At 46.6% G+C, this 26,663-nt stretch overlaps 1 protein-coding gene across 3 annotated transcripts in view; it reads left to right on the top strand.

Moving 5' to 3' along the window:
* Positions 1-26,663, top strand: part of ARAP1 (ArfGAP with RhoGAP domain, ankyrin repeat and PH domain 1) — a 158,754-nt gene that overhangs the window by 9,651 nt on the left and 122,440 nt on the right. The window contains exon 1 of one of the 3 annotated variants that reach the window (XM_084842319.1): positions 19,380-19,537. The exons of 1 other annotated variant lie outside the window; for it this stretch is intronic. The gene's annotated coding sequence lies outside the window, so the exon portion shown is untranslated. Of the gene's footprint in view, positions 1-19,379; positions 19,538-26,663 lie in introns of those variants that run through there. One more of the 3 variants, XM_084842320.1, reaches the window with a different exon arrangement.

Below are 26,663 nucleotides of genomic sequence, written 5' to 3' on the forward strand. Positions count from 1 at the left end.
TAGGTTATTATTTGTTGAATTTAGTAGATGCCTTTCTCAAAAAACAGAAGACAAAAAAGGAAGACTCATGGCATGTTGCAACAAGGATTAAAGCATACCATCATTTAAAATAATTTGAGACACCCCAAAACAATTACTAATAAAATGCAGGACCTGATAAAACAACTAAAAATCAAGAAGCCCCATCACATGAGTCTGCATTTAGTCACAGTCTGAGGACGGAAGGTGGGAGGAGGTTGCAGACATTCAAATGAGGCACTAATCTGGGCTGTGATGGTTTTCAGATGCACCCCAGACTGTCCCAAGGAGTGCCAAGATGAACAAACGTAGGCTGGTGTGTCATATTAGAAAATACTCCAAAACAAAACAAATGGCCATGAGTAGCGCATTCAGTTTATAAATTTTAAACTTTATAGATTTAAATATATATATATATATATATACACACACACACACATACAGACAACAGATATTAAAATGTAAAACATTTCAGTATAAAACACCAGCTTGTAACTGAAGCTGGTGTTCTATACTGAAATGGTTTACATTTTAAAATCTGATTATATGTAATATATTTAGAACTTTTTAAATCTATGAAATTTAAAAATTTCAAGTTCATAAAATTTATAAACTGGATGCGCTACTCATGGTAATTTGTTTTGTTTTGGGCTGCTGAATCGTGTGTGTCACCTGTATAGTGATTGATTTTAGAAAATATAAAATCCAGCTGTCCCTTGGAACTGCCCCCATTCTTAGGTGAAATCCCCAGGTTCCCTGCTACGTAGAAAACAGAAGTTGGGAGAAATGAGACAGTTTTTTGTATTGACTAGGCTGGAGATAATTTTAGATGGTGTTCTAGATTTAAAAAATTAGTAGAAGCCAAGCTGGCGAGCTTTACCCTAGGAGTCAGAGGAGGGGATGTATCCTGAGAGAATTAAGGCCCTGCTTCAGGTGGTACGGAATCCTCTTCCTGCAGCGTAGGATCCTGGCATTTATTCTCCAAGTCACACAAAAAGCAAAGGTAGCTATGTTGACCATAAGAAAAAAATCCAGAATCTGTATTAGGGCAACACTTTCATTCAGTGAGCTCAAGGTGGGAGACGCTAAAAAGAATTCCACTGGGGATGCTGCCTGGCTGGGTGCAAGCTGGTGCAGTCAGAGTCAGCCCTTGGCTCTGGAATCTCTTTCCAAGGCTCAGCCCTAGCTGTGAGTTTAAGAAAAGGAAAAGAGGAGAGTGCTTTTAAGCATGTGCAGAGCGTGTTTCAAGAGCAGCACATCCAGCCAGCCCCCACATGTCTACAGTAAAAGGTGAGGCTTCCAGCACATCAACTTCCATGGAGGATGGAGGTCCAACAGCCCTTATTAATTAAGCACAGGTGATTGGGGGCACGGGTGAGAGAATTAGGTTGGATCTCTGGAAAAAAAGTTTCACATTTTTTAAAAGTAAAAGTTTATTTCTGATGTTGAGTGGTTTTTGTTTTTACAACTTCCTGGTTTCTCTCTCCCCCAACACTCCCAACTCTACATTTGGCAGTTTTGTTTTTTCACTTAGTGCACATTGCTTGTTACAGTTTGATTTTTATGGAAAAGGGAGAAAGGGGGAGGAGAGATAATGGTTCACATGTAATGACAACCCAGGGTACGTGTTGAGTATGGGTTGAGTATAGGTTGTAGTTGAATCGTAGATGGTTGTTATGCATGAACCCTGCACTTTGGTTTAACTATGGACTGTTAACCATGAACAACCTAGTTTTACAACCTAACAACAACCCATGGGTTATCTTCCTAGGTTGTTTGTGGTTACTAACCCGTAGTTAAACTATAGTGTAGGGTTCACACATAATGACAACACGCGATTCAACAACCACCCACTTTTCAACAACAACCCGTGATTCAATGATAAGCCATACTCAACCAATACTCTGGCTTGTTGTTACGTGTGAACCAGGCCACAGAAGAGGGAGAAGAGAAGATACAGCAGGAAAAGAGAGAGAGGGGAGGTGCTTGTTTCTTGGCTTGTGAGGTGCAGTATGATCCCGTTGTTATTGGCACAGGTATTTCATTCCACATATAGTTTGAGGAAGCTGTGCCAAATTGTTTGACATTTCCCCCTGTTTTGTAATTTAATGTAGATTATTTTTTCATGGGCTGCCAATGATAGGAGTGTCAATGCTTGGGGTGGTTCTGGATTTTCCATTTTGCAAGACGATGTGTTTGGCTGTCAGTCTGGCCAGCCGTTCCCCTTGTTTGTCTATTGGCTCCCCGCTACTGGGTGCGTACGGCTCACCAAGGAATGTGTAGAAGGTTTGCATTTAATATTTCCTCCACAAAAGGAACCTCCCTGAAAAAAAACAGCCCGTTGTTGTTGGAGGCAGGGCTGAACTTCCTTCTCCCTAGCATGGCCCTTCTAAAAGCGTAAATTAGGAGCTCGAGATCTGTGAAATGCAGGTCTTTCTGTGGAAGATCAAATCTGCCAGTGGAAATTTACTGCTGGGAATTCTCTGGTGGGCCCTGTGCCAAGCAGTAAATGGGCCAGCCAAAAAAGCACAAGCCACAGAGAGAGAAACAGAGAATTCTTTAGTTTACGCTGTGCTTGGGGGCGGGGGGGGGGGAAGCGAGGATGGGTTAAGGTGGCTGGGATTGGGTTTGAGGACTTTTAGAATTGGGTGGGAGCTGTGATCAAATATCCATCAGGTTGCCCGACAGAAGGGGGATGTTGAGGGGAGACGTAGAACCCATGACTAGGACCCCCGCCTCCCCCTGTAGCGAGCCAGGGGCAGTTTATAAATATAAATTGGGGTGATTGCCAACTGGTATTAAAATATATATACTCTGGAGTGCATCAGAACAGACCTAAAAGGAGCAGGTTGGGATAGTGCCTCTGGGAGGAGAGCCGGCTGCCGGCCGGTTGCCGAGAGCCGTTGGATGGTCCAGCAAGCAGACCCCTTTTCCTGGGCTCGGGCTGAGTCTGCTTGGTGGGAGGACAGGGTGTGATGTGGGTGGCATAGTGGAGGAGGGTGAAAGCTAAGGGCAGACATGCCAGGCAGGACTCTGGGAGTGTTGGGGCAAAGGAAATGGAGGAATAAATGAGCATGTGTAGAGGTCTGAGCAGGGGCTGCAGATCCCCTTTCCAGAGGGCTCTTCGTTCTTCCTTTTTTAGGCATGGCTGCTGAGAGGCAGGAGTCAAGGAGATGGGCGGCTTTGGGTAAGCCTGCGTGCTGAGGCAAGGTGGAGCGGAGGGGCTCATCTGATGGAGCCTTCCCTTCCAGGACTCCCTCCAGTGTAACAGGAGCCCCCAAATTGGGTGTGGGGTGTGTGTTTAATGCCTGTGTTTTTTTTAAGGCAGGGGTGCTTCTGCAGGGAGAAGCAAGTGGCCATGCAGAATAGCAAGTTCCCTTAGGGCACTGGCACTGCTCTATGTACTTAGGCTGGTACACCAACTATGCCCTTATCTGGGCAGAGGTAGCCCAGCTACAGTTGTCCATGCTCTGATAACTTCTCGTCTGGATTACTGCAATGCGTTATACGTGGGGCTGCCTTTGAAAACAGTCTGGAAACTTCAGCTGATCCAAAATAGGGCAGCAAGATTGTTAACAGGGACTGGCCGACAAGCTCACATTACACTGGTACTTTTCCAGCTGCACTGGCTGCCAGTCCATTTCCGGGCCTGATTCAAAGTGCTGGTATTAACATTCAAAGCCCAAGGATCGCCTCCTCCCAGATGTACCTGGCCAGACCTTAAGATCATCCTTAGCGGCCCTTCTCTGTGAGCCCCTGCCAAAGGAACTGAGGTGGGTGGCTACTAGGAGGAGGGCCTTTTCTGCTGTGGCACCCCAGCTGTGGAATGAGCTCCCTAGTGAGGGTTGCCTGGCGCCTACATTGTATTCCTTCCAGTGCCAGGTGAAGACCTTTTTATTTTCCCAGGCATTTTAGCATTCTAGTCTTTTAGCTTAGCTGTTTTAAATCTGCATTTTAAATCTCTGCATTGCTGCTAGGTTTTATTTTGGTTTTATTCTGGTTGTATTGTTATATTGTGGTTTTAATGCTTTAATATTTTATATTGTTTTACTGTGTGCTTTTTGGTTTTAATTTTTGTGAACAGCCCAGAGAGCTTCAGTTATTGGGCAGTATAGAAATGAATGAATGAATGAATGCTTCCAGATCTATCCTTGCAGTCAGGAGGACTAGAAACTTGCTCAGTTTAACAAAGAAAAGAGATCTGTGTTTCTCAGGATGAAGAATTATTTGCTCAGTACCAGGTTACAGTACTTGTACATGGAATAATGGAATACAAACATACAGCTAGTTTGCTTGGAATTGTGGGGTACACACTGAGTTTTCCTGGGAAATGCCCAAACCGTGGGTGGGGAAGCCTTTGAATGCACACATGTGAATGGTCCTCTCTACATGCTCAGGATGGCTGTATTCCTTATTACACTTGTGGCTCTGGAATTGGTGTTCAGGGCGGAAGCCCAGGGAATTCTGAGCCTGGTCCTGTTACTCATTTTATCTCTCAAGACACCGTGTGAGAGCGGTTCGGCTGAGAGTGGCTTGCTTCAGTAATTTGAACCCAGGTCTTGGTTCATTGATTCAGTGGCTTGCACTGTTCGAATACATAAAACAGATAAGCAGCTGCCGCATTTCCCCTCCTGCCCACCAAAGGGTTCCGTGTAACTCAAAAGCTTGCCTAGCCTCTCCACAGCACAAGTTGCTCAAAAGAAAGGTTATCAGCTTACCAGTTTTATGTATCTTATAGAAAATGTTGGACTGACTGCAGCCCTGGGGTTCTTTTATCTCACGGCTTAGGAGAAGTAAGGCAGGTCTTAAAGCTCACGCAGCAGCCAGATGGATTCTGAATGTCTCAGAGCTCAGTCCTGGAGTGTGCCAAGAAATAATGCATCTCTGCACATGTGGAGAGAGCATTTCCCTCAGAGATGGGTAACCTTAACTTGCCCCTATAGAGCAGGACTGCTTGCAGTTTTGAGCCTCTTGTGTTAAATACATTACTATTAACTTCAGACTGGATGCCGTGCCGAGTGATTTCCTGCACTTGCTGGCATGAGCACTGCCTTTTCCTAGCTGTGCTCATGTTTTGCCCAGTTATGCGTGGGCTGGATCTCTTTGACAGGGCTGGCCTGGGGAAAGCCAAGAGGCCTCCTGTGGGAAGCCAGTGTGGTTTTTATGACTCATGGGCCCAGTCCTCTGGTCACTGAGTCAGCACTTAACATAGAATGCCCATCGTGGATATCTGCCTGTTATTACTCCCACTGCAAGAACAGTGCCTACGGTCCCCGATTCAGACGTTTGTGACTCGCCTGGTGCCCTGAATAGCTGAACGTGGGCAACTGCTGACTGAGGTCTGCACTGCTTGAGCCTTCATGTTAGAAACCTGGGAAGCTGCTTTAGGCAATTCTATCCATCTAGCTCAGTAGTATTATCTGTTCTTGGTAAGATCTATGGATTTTATTAAATCCATTCCTTCTCTGTTTTGTGGATTGTCAGACATCTTTCATTCTGTTGTCTATTCATTGATGGAATTGGATTTTTTAAGTTGGGGATATACTAAAATTCCATTTCTGTTTGCGCACTGCGCTACTGCATACTTGCGGTAATGCACTTAACGCAGGTGTGTACTTGTGAAAAGACAGATTTGTGCAGACCCCCCCCCCCCCAGTAAAAAACTGGTCTTCAAGTCTGTGGAATCTGCGCCACTTGGAAAAAGCTGGTCTGCTGCAGAATATGTAGGTTGGATTCATAGCAATCCAAACTCATTTCAGTCTGTTGTGGACTTCTGCGACATCCCTAATTCCTGGCTCCCCAGGGCTGTCTCAGGCAGCGGAGGGGCCTTTCCCATCACCTGCTAACTAAGCTCCATTTAACTGGAGATGCCGAGGACTGAACCTGGGACCTCTGCGGGCAAAGCAGGAGCTTTAAGTCCGACCTGTGGTGCTTCTTGTTGCAGTTCCCCTGTCTGGGCAGTTCGGATTGTTGTTCAGTCGTCAAGTCTTAAAAACCCATTGTCTTGTTCGAAGGAGCATGGCCACCCCTCTCCTTCAGCAGGCTCCTGATTGCGCTGGGCTTAGATTTCTGGTCAGTGCCTCCCCCCTCCCATCCCAACCCTTTCAAGCTCTTATTCCTCTCCCTGAATTTGGAGTGGGCCGCCTCCATTCTTTCTGTGGACCACAAGAGGCACAGAAATACAAAAGGCAGAAACACACCAAGCTTGGAAAGAGCAGTTATTTTCTGACTAGTACATCCAGGGCAGAATGCCATTCTTATCTTTGCTCTGTCTAAATCAGAGGTGGGCTACTTTGGGGCTTGGGAAAGCGCACTGGGCCCCCGTAACCCTGCAGAGGTCACATCCCACCCTTGTTGGAACAGGCTGCTGCTGCCGAGATCCAGCAATTTTGCTGAGAAATGGTGTGCGGACAGTGTGTGCCTTGTTTCCCAGGAGAATCAGGCCCCGGATAGTCCCCCCCCCCGAGCAGCTGTTGGATGGGCTGCTGGGAGACCCCTTCTCCAGAGAGGGGGCGCGAGGGGAGCCATCCCCACGCACTCCATTTCTCTGCAGAGTAACAGCAATTCTGCTTAGAAACGGGCAGGCTGCCCCACCCCGCCAGGCTGTCTGCAGTAGACGAGCCTTCCACAAATAGCCCCCATCACAATGACGGACATGTTGCTGGCTGCCAGTCATGCCATAGATGGCAGTGGCACCTTTACCTAGCGCTTTTTGAACGTTCTGACTCCTTCGCATTCATCTCCCACTAGTCCTTGGGTTGACCTGCCTCAGTGGGTTGGCGTTGTTCTCACCATTCTGTAGAAGTGGGGGGAGGACGATGTGGAGACTGCGGGATGGCGGCTTGTCCCGTCACCTCCAAGGCCCTGGTGGAATTTGAACCTGAGGCTTCCTGATTCACACCTCTGTTATCCAGCACCTGGGCCTGCGTGAGGGGTGGTGCTGCGGCTGGGCCTTTGTGAGCACTTGCTGAGGATGCAGAGTTTGAGGATTCAGGACTGCACTGAAAGATGCAGCTTTTGGAAGTTCCACGTGGCTGGAGGAGTGTCCCAAGAGCCCTGTTCAGATGGAAGATCCCTTGGCTGAGCAACCTGGGCTTATCTTTATGAGGAGTGAAACAGAGAGCCCTTGAGGATGTAAAGAGATACATTTTGTTTAGCCACAAATAAGGCAGCCTCCTTGCCAGCTCCATTGAGCAGAGAGCTCTGGCTGAGCTTTGCCCCAAAGGAAAGGAGGGGAAGAGTGAAGGATAAAATGGTTATCTTTTATTAGAACAATTTAGATTGATGTGGGTGGAGAATATAGTAGGAGTAATTAGCGTTTGTACAGAACAGCCTTCACCAACCAGGCATCCTCTAGATAGGTTGGAATATAACTCCTACCATCCACAGCCATTGGCCATGCTGGCTGGGGGTGGGCAATGGGGCTTGTAGTCGAACACCTCTGGAGGGCACCAGATTGGGGAATGCTGGCATGGAACTTTTCCTAATTCCTCAAGCTGTTTCACAAACATTATTTTATATACCTTACAGCAAGCTCATAATCTAGGCCAGTATTATACCCTTAAAGCAGAAGGGGGAAGCTGAGACTGAGAAATAATGGATTGCCTAAGGCCACACACAGGCCTGGTTCACACACAACACTAACCCATGGGTTATTTAACCCGTGGTTTTTTGCCCTGCCCAGGGTTTGTCTGGCAGACAATCAAACAAGGCGTGGTTTGTTTTCTCATCCCTAGGTTGTTTCCCTCCTCCTCCGCCCACTCCCTCTCTTCATCCCAAATGCCTTTGTGGCGCTGTAATGCTGGCACCTAGAATGGCTGGGTTCTTTCGCTGCTCTTTCTTGCCACTGTTGTAGCCTGGTGGAACAACCCATGCGCAACCCACAGTTCTGGCTTCATGCATAACAACAACCCATGGCTTAAACAACCCAGTGAACTGCAGGCCATATTATACAAGCCACAGTGAAAGTGAAGCAAAGAAATAAGACCAGAGGTGTTAGCTTAATTTACAGCTTCTCACTAGCTTCATGTCATTTTTTCATGCATTTCCTGCCTGAGCTAGACCATGTCTTAATACACTTCCTGGGACAGGAAACTCAGGCCATGTGCCATGACCTTATCAGATCTGGTGCCCCGCAATCAACATACAACTTATTACACTGAAGGAATAAAGGGAAAGGCGAACTAAATAGTTTGGTAGACAGTTATTTTCCGTGTTATCCAGGATTACTGGCCCGGTTGCTGAGAATTTCATCTTTCATTCCTCCCCCCCTCCCAGCCCCATAGCCTTCGTGATTATGGAGATAATATTTGAGAGCAGGCAAGCGGGGTTTGAATGGCTCCAGTGTTCATGGGCTGGGATGCTGACGCCTGCCAGCAACACTCTTTGTCATCAGACATCAAGTTTCCCCTTGTGCACACCCAGCAAGCGCCTCTCCCATCCCCAGTGGGTCATTTCCAAAAGGTTAAGGCTCAAAACCTCCCTGGAACTTCCCACCCCTGACATCCCTGATCCCAAAGGAGTGGGGACTGGATATGGTGACTCTATGAACTTTTCATGCATAATTGGACATATGATTATGATTATTTCACCTTGCCTCTGTCTTCAGCCATGGTGTACTGTGGAAAACAGGAAAACATATGCAGACATGTTCTAGGACACTCTGGATCTCAAGCTTTGAATGAAGCAGATAGTTTGTGCAGATTTGCTAATGGCAGGGAAATGTATTTATTTATTTAATTTATTAATCGCCCATCTGGCTGGTCACCCAGCCACTCTGGGTGATGTACAACAACAAAACAGTTAAAACAATAACATTCTACATTAAAAACATCATAAAAAATACCCTAACCCACCCCAAATGCCTGCCTGAACAACCACGTTTTTAATGCCCGGCGGAAGCTCATTAAAGAGGGGGCATGGCGGAGTTCCCTAGGGAGGGAGTTCCACAGAGTGGGGGCCACCACGGAGAAGGCCCTCTCCCTCGTCCTCGCCAGCCTAGCTGTCCTGGCTGATGGGACAGAGAGAAGGCCATCCGAGGCTGATCTTGTTGAGCGGCCTGTCTGGTGTTGCTGGAGGCGCTTCTTGAGACAGGCTGGGCCAGAACCATATAGGGTTTTAAAGGTCAAAACCAACACCTTGAATTCGGCCCGGAAAACAACTGGTAGCCAGTATAATTATAATATAAACAAAGTATAATTGTTAATCGCTTGGTTCGTGCAAGCAAAGAAACCAGCATAAAGTGTTTTTTTTAAATGACATGTCTGGTTTTCTCCTCTCTGATTTTCTTTCCCAAAGCCTCCAGGTGTTTTTTCACTCGTCCTTTTCTCTGGCACTGCCATCCTTGGCTCACTTACTGGTTACAGAGCATTCAGACAGTGCTGTTGTCAGATTGTTGCTGTCTAGTGTTTTCTGTGTTGTTGTCTTCCCATGTTTTTTCAGAGATGATTTGTGTCCATAAAACACAATTGCAGCAGCTTACTCCCAAGCGTGGACAGGAAAAGGGTTATTTTCAGGGATCTGGTGACCTTAATTAAAGTTACCCTGTTTGCAGGTCCTGGCCATTTTTATTGCTTCCTGAGGAGCGGTGCTGTGGAATTAGTGGGTAATTACCCCCTAATTCTCTCTTAGTTGCCCCAGTGCCAGCTTCTGTTCGGGGGCAGGGGGAGCTTTAATTACTGGTTTCCTAAGACCACAAGCTTCAGCAAAGGAGATCGTTACCTTGTCGTGGTGCTGGAGCTTAAACACCTCAGTGACGTCATGAGCTAAATTGTGAAGAGACACCCAAGACGGGAAGGTCTTGGGTGTCATTTAGTCTGACAGAGAGGTCAGACTAAATACGATCCCTGGGGAAGGAAACGGCAACCCACCCCAGTATTCTTGCCATGAAAACTAAATGGATCAGTCCAACCAGAGATATGTCGGTATACCATCGGAAGATGGGACTCCCAGGTTGGAAGATGGTCAAAAGGCTACTGGGGAGGAACAGAGGATAAGTTCAACTAGCCCCAGATGTGATGACGCAGCTAGCTCAAAGCCGAAAGGACGGCTAGCAGCCGATGGTGCTGGTGGTGAACAATGAATCTGATGTTCTAAAGATCAACACACCATAGGAACCTGGAATGTAAGATCTATGAGCCAGGGCAAATTGGATGTGGTTATTGGGGAGATGTCAAGATTAAATATAGACATTTTGGGTGTCAGTGAACTGAAATGGACTGGAATGGGCCACTTCACATCAGATGACCACCAGATCTACTACTGTGGACAAGAGGACCACAGAAGAAATGGAGTAGCCTTCATAATTAATAATAAAGTGGCTAAAGCAGTGCTTGGATACAATCCAAAAAATGACAGAATGATCTCAATTCGAATTCAGGGCAAGCCATTTAACATCACAGTGATCCAAATATATGCCCCAACCACAGATGCTGAAGAAGCAGAAGTAGATCAGTTCTATGAGGATCTGCAGCACCTGCTGGATAGTACGCCAAAAAAAGATGTTATTTTCATTATAGGAGACTGGAATGCTAAGGTGGTAGTCAAACGACACCTGGAATTACAGGCAAGCATGGTCTGGGAGAACAAAATGAAGTGGGACATAGGCTGATAGAATTTTGCCAAGACAACTCACTGTGCATAACAAACACTCTTCCAACAACCTAAGAGACGACTTTATACATGGACTTCACCAGACGGTCGACACCGAAATCAGATTGACTACATCCTTTGTAGCCAAAGGTGGCGGACATCTATGCAGTCGGTAAAAACAAGACCTGGAGCTGATTGTAGTTCAGATCATGAACTTCTTATTGCATATTTTAGAATCGGACTAAAGAGAACAGGGAAGACCCACCGATCAGTTAGATATGAGCTCACTAATATTCCTCATGAATATGCAGTGGAGGTGAAGAATAGATTTAAGGGACTAGATTTAGTAGATAGGGTCCTGGAAGAACTATGGACAGAAGTTCGCAACATTGTTCAGGAGGCGGCAACAAAAAACATCCCAAAGAAAAAGAAAACCAAGAAGGCAAGATGGCTGTCTGCTGAGACACTGGAAGCAGCCCAAGAAAGAAGGAAAGCAAAAGGCAACAGTGATAGGGGGAGATATGCCCAATTAAATGCAAAATTCCAGAGGTCAGCCAGAAGAGAAAAGGAATTATTTTTACACAAGCAATGCGCGGAAACGGAAGAAGATAATAGACTAGGAAGGACAAGAGACCTCTTCCAGAAAATTAGAAACATCGGAGGTAAATTCCAGGCAAAAATGGGTAGGATCCAAAACAAAGATGGCGAGGACCTAACAGAAGCAGAAGAGATCAAGAAAAGGTGGCAAGAATATACGGAAGATCTGTATCTGCCCCATAATGAGAAGACAGGGTACCCTGGAGAAGATGCTGATGCTAGGGAAAGTGGAAGGCAAAAGGAAGAGGGGCTGACCAAGGGCAAGGTGGATGGATGATATTCTGGAGGTGATGGACTTGACCTTGGGAGAGCTGGGGGTGGCGATGGCCGACAGGAAGCTCTGGCGTGAGCTGGTCCATGAAGTCACGAAGAGTCGGAAGCAACTGACCGAATAAACAACAACAGCAAGACCACAAGAAGAGCCGTGTTGGATCAGGCCAAAGGCCTATCCAGTCCAACGTCCTGTTACCATAGTGGCCAAGCCCAGGCATCTGGGAAGCCCACAAGCACGACGTGAAGGGAATAGCACCCTCCCACCATTGGGAGTGGAGGCTGGTGGCTCCGATGTCAGTGGGGCGGTGAATCCACTCCCGGTTTCAGTGAGAACCAGTCAGGACTCTAAGGAGCTGTCCAACTAAAAGAGTGGATTCACTGCCCCACTGACATCGGAGCCACCAGCCTCCACAGACAGTTGGTATTCAGAGGCAGGCTTGTTGCGGATTTTGCCTCCATTCAGTGCTGCCGAACTACATTCCTATATTTAGGAAGCCCTTGGCAGCCGGTTAACTATCCAACTATCTAATAGTAAGTTAAACATGTTAGACAAAGAGGACACCACAATTTGCCACATGTTGGGTTCAGTCTTGGTATCGTACTAATATGAATTACAAAATGTAATAAATACAATTAGCGGGGGAATCTTGCTTATTAAATGTTTATTAAATGCTTATTACAATGTTTATTAAATAACATATATTTTCAATAAAACATGAATCAAAATGCAATCATATAGGCTAAAACAATAGTTATAATAAATGCATAAACTTCCAAGATGTTACTAGCTTAAGATATGAAGATGGGAGCTCTCCAAGTCCAAATCTCTTACCTGGTTCAGAATAGCCTGTACACAGGGGCTTTGGTGAGCTTCTGGATGCTAAGAAGCTGATATGCCCCAAGCATCCTAGATACACACTTTCTACAACATTACTTCATTGTTTACAGTCCCATATATTTGAGCTCAGACTCAACTCCTCAAAAATATCAATGAGATTAAAACACTAAAAAGCTTAAGGTTAACATACATCTTTCAGGCTAGACAATTTATTATTTATTATTATTTATTTGTTACATTTATATTCCATAGTTTCCTCCAAGGAGCCCAAGGCAGCTTACATGATTCTCCTCCTTATCCTCACAACAGCCCTGTGAGGTAGGTTAGGCAGAGAGTCAGTGACTGGTCCAAAGTCACCCAGTGAGCTTCATGACTGAGTGGGGACTTGAACCCAGATCTCCCGAGTCCCACTTCACCACACTGCACCAGACTGGCTCTCAAGATTGATTCCAAATCCTGTCTTTGAGAAAACTACTCCCATCTCAAAATTTACTACTTTAATCTAATTCAGCAACGTTCCTAAACATCGATATTTCAGATTTGATTGTGTATAGCTTATATGATATTTATTGCCCAGTAATTATCAATCATTAACTGTTAAGTGAACTTTAAGCACACATCTTTGTGAGTAATAGAGTAATTATGTCTTACCACCCAACACTCATCATTCCTCAAATAATCCTTGGCCTTGAGTGATGAACATTAATTCAACATCCTTCCTTTGATATTATCCAAGCTACGTTGGGAACATCGGAACATCAGAAGCTGCCTTAGACTGCGTCAGAGCCCCCTTGGTCCATCGGGCCCAGTATTGTCAACACTGACTAGCAGCAGCTCTGCAGGGTTCCAGGCAGGATTCCTTTCCAGCCCTACCTAGAGACACCAGGGATTGAACCTGGGGCCTTCTGCATGCAAAGCAGGGCCCCTACCACCCAGCTACAGCCACTCCCTACTTTGCCAGTTAGTAAGGAGAATCCAGAACTCGTGCTGGGCCTCCCTGTGTCTTTGTGTGACTTCTCTTTAATACAGTCTCTATGCTTACTTGTTTACATCTCCACATTCTTAATTTTGTATCATTAAGCATTTTCCACGGTTCATCACTTGACATTTTAGAGAAAGACATATCGCTTTGAGGGAGGTGGGCTAGTAATTTCTCAGTAGCATTCCCAGCAATTCCAATGCAGCTAAAATCAGCCATTTCCTAGAGATATGTCCTCATGCTGCCCTCAATCCTGGCAGTAGCATCTAGCCATCATGGCTAATAACCACTTTTTTCCATTTTTAGGGCGCGGTCCTAGGCATGAGCTGGCTGGGGAATGCTGGTTATTGTAGGATGTTTTTCTCTCTAAACATGCATAGGATTGTGCCCTTAAATAGGAAAATAGCGCTATTTCATTCTAAAAATCAAATGAAAGAATAATGCAAGGAAACCAGTCATGAAATCAGAAATTACTTGTAAGTAAACATTACGGAAGGATCTTGACCATGCGGAAGGGTGTTGCCAGATAATCTAGCACTACAGTCAGGGCCAGAAATATTGGAGCAAGGATAACTGGGCAGTTGGCGTTTGTACACCACCACACTGAAGTTGACAGGAAACACACCCAGATGGGAGCGAAGTCAGGACTTTCAGCTGTAATTCAAGGGGTTTGGCAAACGTGGGGCACTAACCATTCAGGAAGGACAGCCAGTGGCATACACACACACTCATCGTCGGTGGCTCATAAGTAATGGAACGAATGGCTGACAAGCAGCTGCATGGCCAGGGGTGGCCTGTTTCCTGGGTACCCCATGTCCAATTGAGCAGATAAAAGGCCTGGAGGTGGTTCTGAGTGTTACATTTGCATTTGGTAGCTGTTCACTGGAACTCCCAACATGAGGTCCAAATGAATGTCCATGTGAGTGAAGGAGGCCATCAGTAGGCTGAGAAAACAAAATAAACTCATCAGAGAGATAGTAGAAACAATGGGAGTGGCCAATACAGCAGTTTGGAACATCCTGAAAAAGAAGGAATTAACTGGCAAGCTCAGCAACAGCAAAAGGCCTGGAAGACCATGGAAGACAACTAAAGTCGATGACTGCAGAATTCTGCTCTTGGTGAAGAGGAACCTTTTCACAACATCTAGCCAGGTCAAGAATGCTCTTGCAGAGGTAGGCATGTCATTGTCAACATCTACAGTCAAGAGATGGCTTTATGAAGGTAAATACAGAGGCTTCACAACAAGGTGCAAACCACTGGTAACGCTCAAGAACAGAAGGCCATTATAGCCTTTGCCAACAAACACCTAAAAAAGCCTGCCTAGTTCTGGAATAAGATTCTTTGGACTGATGAAACCAAGAGTAACTTGTACCAGAGTGATGGGAAGAGAAAAGTATAGCGAAGGAAAGGAAGAGCTCATGATCTAGAGCATACCACATCATCTGTCAAACATGGTGGAGGCAGTGTTATGGCATGGGCATGTGTGGCTGTCAATGAGCCGGGTCACTGGTGTTTATTGATGACATGACTGCTGATAAAAGCAGCAGGATGAATTCTGAAGTGTATAGGGCTATACTTTCTGCTCAGATTCAGCCAAATGCTGCCAAACTGATAGGACGCCGCTTCATTTTGCAGATGGATAGTGGCCCAAAACATACAGCAAAGGCTACCCAAGAATTTTGGAAGGCAAAGAAGTGGGATGTTCTTCAATGGCCAAGTCAGTCACCTGATCTCCACCCAATAGAGCATGCTTTTTAGTTACTGAAGACAAGACTGAAGGCGGAAAGACCCACAACCAAGCATCAGCTGAAGGCAGCTGCAGTGAAGGCCTGGCAAAGCATCTTGAGGGAGGAAACTCCGCATTTGGTCATGTCCATGGGCTCCAGACTTCAGGCAGTCATTGACTGCGAAGGATTTTCATCCAGGTATTAGAGGCGACCCTTCAGTTTGAAATGATGTTGCTTTGCTCCATTACTTATGAGCCACCAACGATGGGTGTGTGTGTATGCCACTGGCTGTCCTTCCTGAATGGTTAGTGCCCTACTTTTGTCAAACCCCTTGAATTACAGCTGCAAGTCCTGACTTTGCTCCCATCTGGGTGTGTTTCCTTTCAACTTCAGTGTGGTGGTGTACAGAGGCCAACTGCCAAAACAGTTACCCTTGTTCCAATCTTTCTGGCCCTGACTGTACATACGTGATCTGTGGAACTTCTGTTTTAAATTCCACTTCCACTAATTGTGGACAAGCAATATTTCGGCAGTGCTAAAGGGCTTTATTCAGCCGCTGAGTTAAATGCAAATGGGATACTTTTACTATAGGCTCATTCTTTCTGCTTCTCCCAGGCCACTGAGGTTGGGGAAAAGCCATCTGGAGGCTGTGGGAGAGACATCATTGTTTTATGAACTCTGCTGCTGGCATGAGGGAAGCAGAAGAAGGGAGAGGAGATACCAGGACTGGATTTTTATTTTATTTTTGCAGGGGAAAGATCACCATGGTTCCCAGTCCTGATACTGCAGACCTGGGCTAAGCATGTGCTCAGAGACAACCTGCTGCTTGAGCCTGAGGTGTGTGGGGAGGTGGGAGCCTACAGCTGTTCAGTGGCGAGTGCGTGGGAGGCCCTCTGAACATGGCCAGGGGGGCATTCTTCCCATATTTCGGGACTCAGCTATGCTACTGAAGACCAGGCTGCTGAGGGGCAGCTTGTGAGACTTGGTACAAAGGGTGCAGGAGAGTCGGGATAAATAACCTGCTTTTGTGAAGGAAGCAGCGTGGGTTGCTATGTGTGGAGGGGAGCAGAACGTCTGTGTTCTCCAGCTGTCATTCGCTGGCAACAGGGGTGGGATCAATGCTTATTTTCCAGGGCATTACTCTGTATAGGAGATATGCCCGCACCCTGTGCACCCTCTTTAGTACTTCTGTTCAGGGAGAGGAGAGGCTACAGATGTTTAGTGGTAAACGAAAGGCACTCTGCATATGCTCAGGTGCATACCGTTCCTTAATCCTAGTTTGTGGGGAAAGGGTCAACTGAAGTTCCAGAAGGTAGGGGACAAGCACTCTGCATATGTTCAGAGGACGGAAAAGGCAGAGGTGGCATCACGTAGGTGTATTGATGGAATTTGAGGCATGAGGAATAGCAAGGGCGAAAGGAGTCATTTTAGGGCATCAGAGACCTTTGAATAGCTGAGGGTGGTGGAACAGCAGGAGCGAAAGTCGTGCATGAACAGCCGCATATTGGGAAAGGCTATGGAGGGCTTTCAAGGTAAGAACATCAGAAGAGCCCTGAAGCTGGATCAGGCCAAAGGTCGATATCGAGTGCAACGTTCTCTTCCACAGTTGCCAGCCAGCTAGCTGCTCATGGAAAACCCACAAGCAGGACACAAGTGCAACTGCACCCTCATGCCTACGTTCCCCAGCAACTGGTGTACACAGGTATACTGCCTCTGGTATTGGAGGTAACACGTAGCCATCAGGACTGGTAGCCATTGATAGCCTTCACTTCCAGGAATTTGTCCAATCCTCCTTTAAAGCCATCCAACTTGGTGTCCATCACTACATCCTGTGGTAGCCAATTCCATAGTTTTAACTATGAGCTGTGTGAAGAAGGACTTCCCTTTTAACCATCTTGATAAGGATGAGGAGTATGTGCTGGAGTAGTTAGATTTGATTCTGCAATTGCTATTTCGGTGTGGTTTTAAATTGCTGTTTGTTTTCCAATTTGTAAATGGATTACAAACCACCTTTAGCTTTTGGAAACCTGGGGTTAGTAGAAAACAAATATTTTAAAGAAAAAATTAAGAGCTTTTCTACATGAGGATGTTAATCACTCTATTTTCGGTCTTGTTGCAGAATTGAGATCTGAGCTCTACACAAAGAGCTTTTCCTTTCCTGTTTTTCCACTACATAACCTCTAGATGGCACTGTGCTATAGTGCAACAGTGCAAATGCACAAGTAGGAAGCTTCTTTTTCTTTCGCTTTCAGAAATAATACTCCGTTTTCCCCACTTTAAAAAAGTGCTCTTAAGAAACAGAAGTGAAACTGGAGGATCATGACATCATCTAAAGAACCCACAAACAACTGTGAATACGGAATCCTGTGTGCACAATAAATGCCTCATGTAGAAAAGCTCTAAATAAATATAAGAGGGAATTGCAGAATTCCAAGCTTGTGGTTGCCAGTGTCTTTGGCACAGTCAGGTATGTCTTTTGCAGACTAGGTTGCTGGCAGAAACACTCTCCTCAGCTGTAAGTCAGTGGTGGCAAAACAAGGAACGTGACGGATTGCTATTTAAGATGTGGTTTTGTTGTAATTTAGCTTCAGTTAAACAGCATTGTTTCTACAAGAGCACAAAAATAGATGCTGGAGGAGGAAGATCTGACTGCTGCTGACTGATTTGGCTGCATTCCTCTCCTGCGCACTATGGATGGGTCCCTGTGGCTAACGTGGGCTTTCCTAGCCTTCTAAGCATCCCCATCTTATGCCTGTTAAGCTCCATGGTCTTGGTGTTATAGTGCTGGCAGGCAGACACGTCTCATCTTTTATTATTATAGATGCGACTTTAAAAAAAAGCTCTTTTAGGGATTTGCGAACCATCCTGGAACCTTCTTAGACAAAGGGTGCTTTAAACCAGGGGTGAAGAACCTCTGGCCCAGGGGTTTCCCAGGTGGCTCCACCCACTTTCCCCCAGCCACCAATAGTTTCTGGCAGGTTTCCCCCCATTCTAAAAGGCTGGCCTCCCTCTCCCAAGGCTGGCAGTGAGAGTCTGAAGCTGAAGTTGGCTGGTAGATTGGCCCTGCCCCTTCTGCCTTTGGCTCCACCCACCACCGGGCAGGGGCTCCCTGGGATCGTCTCTGATGTAGAATTTGGCCATTGGGCTGAAAGAGGTTCGGAATCCTTGCTTTCTGCCAACCAGCCGTGGAACTGTAGCACGTTGGTGGCAGTTGAGGGATTTACACAGAATTCTTGTCATCTTCACAGACCTGCAGCTCCTAGGGTTCCCTGATGCGTGCGCGTGCGGGGGGAGAGGCCATGGCCAATCAAGCTGCTTCAAGGCTGCACTGTAAATGTGTCCTTAGAGCTGTGCATTTCCAGAAGTGTCAAAATTAATCTTCCCGAGGGTCTCCTTGTCCATTAAAAAAAAAAAAAAAATAGATTGTAACCATTATGGTTACAAAATTAGGCTAGGAGATTATTATCATTATTGTTATTTACATTTCTATACTGCCCAATAGCTGGGGCGCTCTGGGTGGTTTACAAAGATTAAAAACATTAAAAATACAACATACAGAGATTAAAAGCCATTTACAGACAAACACATGAACAGACAATATGCACAAAAGAAACATATATCTAAAACAACTTCAAACAACAGTCTCAAAAACAAACAACCATAACCATAAGACATTCCATGATCGATTAAACACTTATCATATGCTGCCGAATGCCTGGGAGATGAATGGACCATGTGTAAGCCTCTGCATCAATCTCAGAGGTGGCCCTGAGGCTAAGCGCAATTCCGAATGGTCAGAGGTGGGGTTTGAGGTGCCCTGGGTAGATCCTTGTCCCTCTACATCAGTGGAAGCTTCTATTATTTTATTTTTTTTTAAAGAAGGAACAGCGAATCTTAGGATGCTGAATTTGTACCGACTGTGTTTTGTGGGAGGTGTAGGCAGAACGCCTGTGTAATCCAACTACCATCTACAGTGTGAAGCTGCAACAAGAGGTGGGCTAGCCAGAAACCAAGAGCGCCGAATCAAACGGCAGCAGTTAATTCCTCTAAGGCTTGTGCCAAAGATCTTCCTGCTGGATTGTGCCCCAAATCATTTACAGGGGTCAAAGAGAGCACACTCAGGTTACTGTTTTATCGCAGTTTCTTATAAGCAATGACTTGGACTGCACCCTTCTCTCAGTTCTCACACTCTATGTAAGTCTTCCTGATCTGACTGGTTACTTTCATCGATCATTAAAAGATTCTTCTATCTTTCAGGGACCTTAAGACACAAATGCTGATGCATTGACCTTCCTGCTATAAACAGAGCTAATTGCAAAATGTTCTCTGTATGATTTTTAATCTCTCTCTCTCTCAGTCTGCAAGTTCCTCATCTGTGGTTTCAGCCATTGGAAAGGTCTTGTAAGCAGAAACTCCCCAGCTACTTACTGAAGTACAGAAGTCTTGAGAAAAGGGTATGTGGATTGCGCAGCTCACACATTAAGTTGCCGTCGATGCTAGAGGCAAAGCTGAGAGGTTGGTGCTGGACCCTTTGCGGATTTTAAAATCTGTTTTAATACTATATTTGAGTGTGCTCCCCTGGGGTTTGAAGAAAGGGAGGGGGCTGTTTAGACCCTGTTCTTCATTGTGGTATTTTCCCAGTGGCTGTTACAGCTGGGATCATCTCTGAATCGGAAAATATGTAAAAGAGAACAGGCACTGGGTAAGAACGTCTTGAAAGCTGGGGAGCATCTCTGAGCTGTGTTGCTTTCAGCGGATTTACAAGGAGTATCCTACACTGTATATTGTGGAGCCTCAGTTTTGGCTAGGGATATGTGGAATTCCCTGTGATAATATTGCTTATTGTAGTGGTCTTTGTGCCCCTTGAAATTCTTTGGACGATTCACCAGAGCAGGAACCTCTGAATTAGCATCAATGTTGTGTTTCAGAAGAAAATTTTTGCAGCTCCTAATTTTGGCGTGCAAGGCCAGGAAGAGTTCCCCATTCCCTGTGATCTTGGGTGCTGTTTTCCTTCTGGGGACTGTTGCAAATAGGGACAGGATGTCGGTAAATGTGGAGTTGGCATCTTGAAAAACTGACCTTTTGGGAGACAGTGAATTTTCTTCCCCTGACACATGGAGTGGCTAGTGATTACATTTTTTTTCCTCTCAGGTGAAATTGCTTTATTTCAGTCTTGTGGGTGTATTTTCACTTTCTGCTAAGGCATGTGCTCTTGATTTCTTGTCTGTGCCATCTGGCATCTTTTAGCACCCTGCTCTGTTCTAGATGGCGTGGGCTGATCCATGCAAAACTGCTGGAAGGGGTTGCCAGTATTTTTCATTGCTTTTCCTGGGCGAGCTCCTGTGTCTTTAAACACATGCACAACAAGCAAAATTTCAGCCAGCAAAACTCTTCATAGGTCAATAGTAAGCTGCCTTTTACTGAGTCGGTTCATCTAGCCCAGTACTTTTGACACTGACTGGCAGCCATGACTCTCCAGGGTTTCAGGCAGGAGTTTTCCCAGCCCTACCTGGACATGCTGCCGGGGATTGAACCTGGGACTTTCTGCATGCAAAGTGGGGCTCTACCACTGAGCCACAGCCCCTTATTTGCAGTTTGCCCTTTACTGGAAAAGATGCAGTGGGAAGATTCTTTTTGTCATGCATTTCTGAAGGCACAGGAGCCTTGTCAATTAAAAAAAAAATGTCATGGACCTTTGGTACCATCTTGCGCTTGCAGTTTCAACTGTGGAGAGAAATAACCCAAGGAGAATGATGCGGCTTGTGGGTCAGAGAGAGCCTCTGGGGTGTGTGTGTGTGTGTGTGTGTGTGTGTGCACGCTGTATGGGGAATGCAGTGTGATGTATCCAGATGATACAAGGAGCAGGGGTGGTTTGGATCATCCGATGTATTACTAGATCTGCTCTTGCTGTGATGGCTGGAACACTTCCCCCTTTCTGCATCTCGGTTTCATAATTCGTAAATCAGAGGAAACCATGGCTTCTCTCTCCCCCACCCCTCATTTTTAAATGGCTAAATGGATTATTTTCAGATGCAGAGAGAGAGGATGGCTGTTCTACATTGCCTTTGTTGGTGAACTTCGCCAGGTCTGGCATGCTCCCCTTTCTTCCTGCATGGGTGACATCCTAAGTGTCAGAAAGAATCTCCCACTTCTGGTTCTGCATCTGGCACTGTATGGTTCAAGACAGGTCCCTGCAGGTGGCTGAAATTCAAGGCTTAAGGGAGCGTTTTCACGATGTGCTGCTTTGGAAGGTGCCCCCACGTGTGGTCGGTCCTTGTCCTTGGAACGTGCGGAACCGGTGCCTGGAAAAGGCCCCTCTCTCCCCTGCGTCTGTGCAGGTGGGCGTTGGTTGCCTTGGCAACAGGCTGCACCAATCACTTGTGCTCCATCTGTGGGCGCTCCTGTGCAACGTTCAAAGTGGCTCAGACGGGACAGGATGCGCGAATCAATGGGGAGCGTCTAGTTAAGTCAGACGGAAGGAGATGAGACTATGGGAATGGGTGGAAGGTGCTGGGGCGTTTTAGGGGTCTCCGTGTGTGAACACACACTCCCTTTTTCTAAACTGCAAAGACTCTTGGGATGTCTTCAAAGACTATCAGATTGATTGTGGCCATAAAGGTGTCAGTCCCTAAGGCGCCACAAGACTCTTCGTTGGTGTTTTTGTTCTAACAGGCCAATGCGGCTCCCCTCTCTGGAATTTCAAAGAGTGGATTATTCAGAAGTGCAGATTCTTTGGTGACGGAAATGCATGCCTCTTTCTTCTATGTTTTTGGATAATCTAAGAACTGGTGCCCGAGCTTGGTTTATTCCCTCGCCCCCCATTTGTGTCGTGTCTTTTAGATTGGAGGGCTGAAGAAAAGGACTGTCTTTGTACGTCTCTCTGGGAGCCTTTTGGGGCTGAAGAGTGGGGGACAAATACTACAGAAAAATAAAAGAAGAAATAATCTGGCCAGTGATGATGCATAACTCGTGCTGAGCCCTGGGGACAGAGCAGGAATGGATGCAGATGTGATGAAATAAAATAAACCGATAAAGAAATGAATTTCTTTAGGGGCAACTCCAGTGCAGCCTGCTGTGCGATCAGCATGCTTCGTGGAGTCGTGTGAGGAAGACCCCGTGGTGGGTTAGTTTGGGGTTCGGTATGCAGGCTTCCGTCATGCAAATTGGTTGGGACAGGACGAACAGGGTGCGTGGGTTGGGTGTCACAGGGGCCGGGCTGGACAACCAGCTAGGCCTAAAATCCACAGTGGCCTATAAAATCTTTTTTTTAAATGGCTTCTTAGCTTTTTCCCTTCCCTTTTAAATCAGCACATGGTTTGAGAGAGAGAGAGAATGTATATTTAAACAAATTGACACGTGCAAATAATCCATGGTTATTTTTAGGGTTACTTCTACTCTTAACTAACAGCATGACTGGTAGACCGTAATTCCACCCATCACTTTTAGGAAGAATCTACTGCTGTTGAATTTCTGCATATTTGGTAGCAAGTAACAGCACAGATCTTTTGCCAGGAGAATAAAGTAGCAATCCTAGCTGTTTCTCCTTTCATATGGCCTGGTTCACACATTGGCCCTTCAGAAATACTGGGCAGAGATGGGGAAGTCGAGGCCTTGCCAGGCCCGCCCAGCCTGTCCTATCTATGGTGTGGCAGTGGAGCATACATATATACAGTTTTATGTGCACACATTTCATCTTTTTGTGCCGCGGGAGAGCCTCCTGAATTGGATAGACACACAACCAGCTGCCTATATCATGTGTACGTCTGGGGAGTGTGTGTGTGCGTGTGTGTATGCACGCCCATTGGTGGCTACCCCACAGTGCATATAGTGTTTCCTGAGAAGCAAGCACAAGAACAAGCCCTGGAATGCTTAACAAGCCCTAGGTATGGGTGATGGTGTTTGATGGGTTTGCTCCCCAAGATGGGTCTAATTTGCAGTCAGGACTCAAGAGGGCATGGCTCAGTGCCAGACTTAACTTCTGGCAACTGTGGAGTAATGAGGAGGAAGAATGCCTCTGACCATGTGCAAAAAAGTCCACCCTCACTGAGTCAACTGCAGTGCATCCTCAGCCATCTGGGTTTAGGGGAAAGTCACAGGTTGCATTTAGGAACCCGAGCTGAGTGCCACTCAATTAAAAATGACATGTCCCCTATACCTATGTGACTATAGGGCACATTAAAGCATATGGAAACAACCCCTCCCTCCCCATGTTGCTACCCATTTGGTGGCTGCTTGAAAGCTCACCACTGGTCATGCGACTGGGTAATCTGTAGTCTTTGGCTGTGTGGTGAGTTTTACTGCATTTCCATTGGTTGGTGCCCTCCAGATGTTTTCGGCTACAACTTTCAGAATCCCTGACCATTGGCCATGCTGGCTGGGGAGGATGGGAGTTGTAGTTCAGAACATCTGGTAGACATCAGGTTGGGAACAGCTGCCCTAGGGGTTAGCAAGTTTGGTTCAGGCATATTGGAATGCTGGCATGTGCTAAACATCTGGCAAGATAAACGGACAACCCAAAACAATGCAAACAAATCAAAGAAGGGTTGATGTAATTGTATAAACAATTTCGGTCTAATCAACTATCTAAAAAGATAATTAATATGCAAAAGCAAGGTTAGATCTAATTAAGACCTTGGCATCAGTTAAGCAATTATTGTTCAATTTGATTTGTACCCTGCCTTTCTACCAAGAAGATGGCACTCAAGGTGGCTTACAATCATTGGAGCGCCTCACAGGGACATCAACTGCGTCCGTTCCTGGACAAGGATAGTTTGACCACAGTGATCCATGCACTAGTAACCTCAAGACTGGAGTACTGTAATGCTCTCTATGTGGGGCTGCCCTTCAGGATGGTTCGGAAGATGCAGCTTGGCGGAATGCCATAGCGAAGCTGTTGAGCTGAGTGCCTTGCCAAGTGCATGTAACTCCTGTGCTGAAAGGGCTGTGCTGGCTGCTGGTTTGCTACCAAGCCATGTTCAAGGTATTATGATTGACATATGCTGGTTTTTTGGGCCCACCCCTTTGGCCCCACCTGTCATTGAAATGCGGCCCCCGAAAGCTTCTCTGAAATGTAATTCGGCCCTCAGGCTGAAAGAGGTTCTGCACCTCTGCTTTAAGGTGCCACAGGACTCCTTTTGTGTTTTGGGAATAATAGGCCATGATTATCCCTCTAAAACAGCCTTCCCCACCCTGGTGCCCTCCAGATGTTTTGGACTATAAACACTTTGAAATAAAAACTTGTTTAAAGCAATAATAAAGCAAATACACCAAAAACACAATTAAAACACAACAATAAGAATAAAAACAGCATCCAACCCAACAGACTAGTCTACGCACCACAGGCCTGCTTGAATAAAAAGGCCTTTGCCTGCCGGTGGAAAGTCAGAGGAGAGGGAGCTAATCTAACCTCCCTTGGCAGGGAGTTCCACAGCCTGGGAGCAACCACTGAGAAGGCCCTCTCTTGTGTCTCCACCAAACGTGCCTCTAAAGGTGGCAGCACTGAGGGAAGGGCCTCCCACAAAGACCTGAAAACCCAGGCAGGCTCGTATGGGAGAGAAGGTGGGCTTTCAGGTAGCCTAGTCCCAAGCTGTAGAGGGCCATGTTGGTCATAACCAGTACTTTGAATTGTGACTAGTAGCCCATTCTAAAATGTACCTAATCCTGGAAGCAATAGTTTTCAAATCGGTTAAACAATCCCAGGTTCACCTAGTCTTAGAGTTCAGCTTAGCCCAAAATAAACTGCTGAATGTGTTTTTATGCCCACCTTCATCAATAACCATTATGCAACACACACCACTTCAGTATGATTAAGGCAGGAGCGGGGGACCTTTTCAGCCCAAAGGCAAAGCTCCAACCTGGGAAAAGTCTCGGGGGCTGTATGCCAGCAGTGGGCGGGGCCAAGGGGAAAGTGGGCGGGGCAAAGTGAGACTTGCTGATTCTGCGGGTTCTAAAGAGGGAGACGAAGATATGGTCGTCAGCTGCGTCATCAGACAAGCAGCACCAAATGGATTTCCGTCATGCAACTGCAACCAAAAGACACTTGCTTACTCAGAAATAAGTTTCACGTCACATCCCAAAATCCAAGCCAAAAATCAAACTTGCCACTCAGAAAAGCAAAGCACAGTCCTAGGCATGTCTCCTCAGAAGGAAGTCCCATTGCATGTTCAGATAGCGTCCGAAAAGCCAAGCCAAAAATAAGAGTCAACCCTCAGCTACTGAAGTACCCCCGCAAAATCACAGACTCAAACCTGCCCCTCAGAGAAGCACAAATAAAACGTGCCACACAGAAAAGCAAAGCACAATCCCAGGGATATTTGCTCAGAAGTTAAGTCCCATTGCGCTTTCAGATAGGATCCACCCACCTCAGCCCACCCCACCCCACCCCGCCTGCAGACCTAGCCCACCATTCAGCATCCAGACTCACAGCCGAGGGGCTGACAAAGGAGCTGAGCAAAGCTGAGCTGTGGCTGAGCAGGAGCTTTTCAGGAGCAGGGGCTTCCTGACACAGCAACAGGCACTGAAATGCTCCAGAACAGGCCGAAGCACCCTGGAAATGCCCGAGGCCAGGAAGTAGCAGGGACACATGGGAAAAGCACACGGCACGCGGCACGTTCCAGCATCTGGGGAAAAAAGACAAAAATGTTTCCCAGACTGAGGGAAACAGCAAATAAAGGACCGAGAGAGTGTAAGCAAGGGAGATCAAAGCCAGAGGGAAAGGCCGGGGGCGTGGTGCCAGAAAGGGGGCGTGGCCAGCTAGGATTGCTTCCCAGGCCAGACTGGGGGGTCTGGTGGCCGGAGGTTGCCCGCGCCTGATGTAAGGGGTCACCTTTGTCTTTTTCACCCTCAAGAAAGACTCGAGCAAGATCCATAATCTTGAGTGCGCTCTCTGGCAATACAGAAGCTTTAGATCGGGCCCACGTATATCTAGAAGATCTTTAACACTGTGGCCTGGAGGTGCAAGCATAGCCAGAGCTTTCTTGTAGAGCTGTAAAGTTCCTGCGGGTGAAGACAACGAGGGGTGACAAGAAGGGTTGCATTTCCCCCATGGCTGGGCATTCTGGAGCCTGCCTTTATTTTCACAGAAATAAAGCCGGGAGCGGAACTGGCCATGGAGGACTTTGACTGACAGCTCCCCTTTGACATAGGATCGTGAGAAAAATAACATTCATTCCACTGTGTGACCAAATGCCACTGATGGCTGGCTCCGCAAAGTGACCTGCATATGCCAGTGTGAATTCGCGAAGGTTCACCCACATCCACCCACGTTGCAGAAGCTTGGAGGGCCGTGGGCAGGATGGCTAAGGCGAGCCGCCCCGTGTGTGTGCGCGCGTGTATCTGAATATGGGCAAAGTGAGAGCGCTGGCCATGTATATGGTTACTTACTGTATTTTGATCCTGTTTTCAGACAACTGTCTCCCAAAGCATCTCGCATCAGTTTTAGAAAAGGAGAGAGCCTGGCCCTGCCATGAGGCCTGCATGCGGAGCAGACGAAGACACACTCGCGGAGGGGAGGGGGGATTCGCTCTTCCAGGCCCGAACAAGGTGGTGAGCTGTAAGCGGGCACTGCGGCGCGCTTTGGCTAGGCTGATCTGTGCTTGCATGAGGCCTGTGGCCTTCAGCTGACGGGTGGGGCCTGGGTGTC

The sequence above is a fragment of the Heloderma suspectum genome, chromosome 3, assembly GCF_057233095.1.
Source record: "Heloderma suspectum isolate Gila_16-S chromosome 3, 16-S_ref, whole genome shotgun sequence".
NCBI classification, from domain to species: domain Eukaryota; kingdom Metazoa; phylum Chordata; class Lepidosauria; order Squamata; family Helodermatidae; genus Heloderma; species Heloderma suspectum.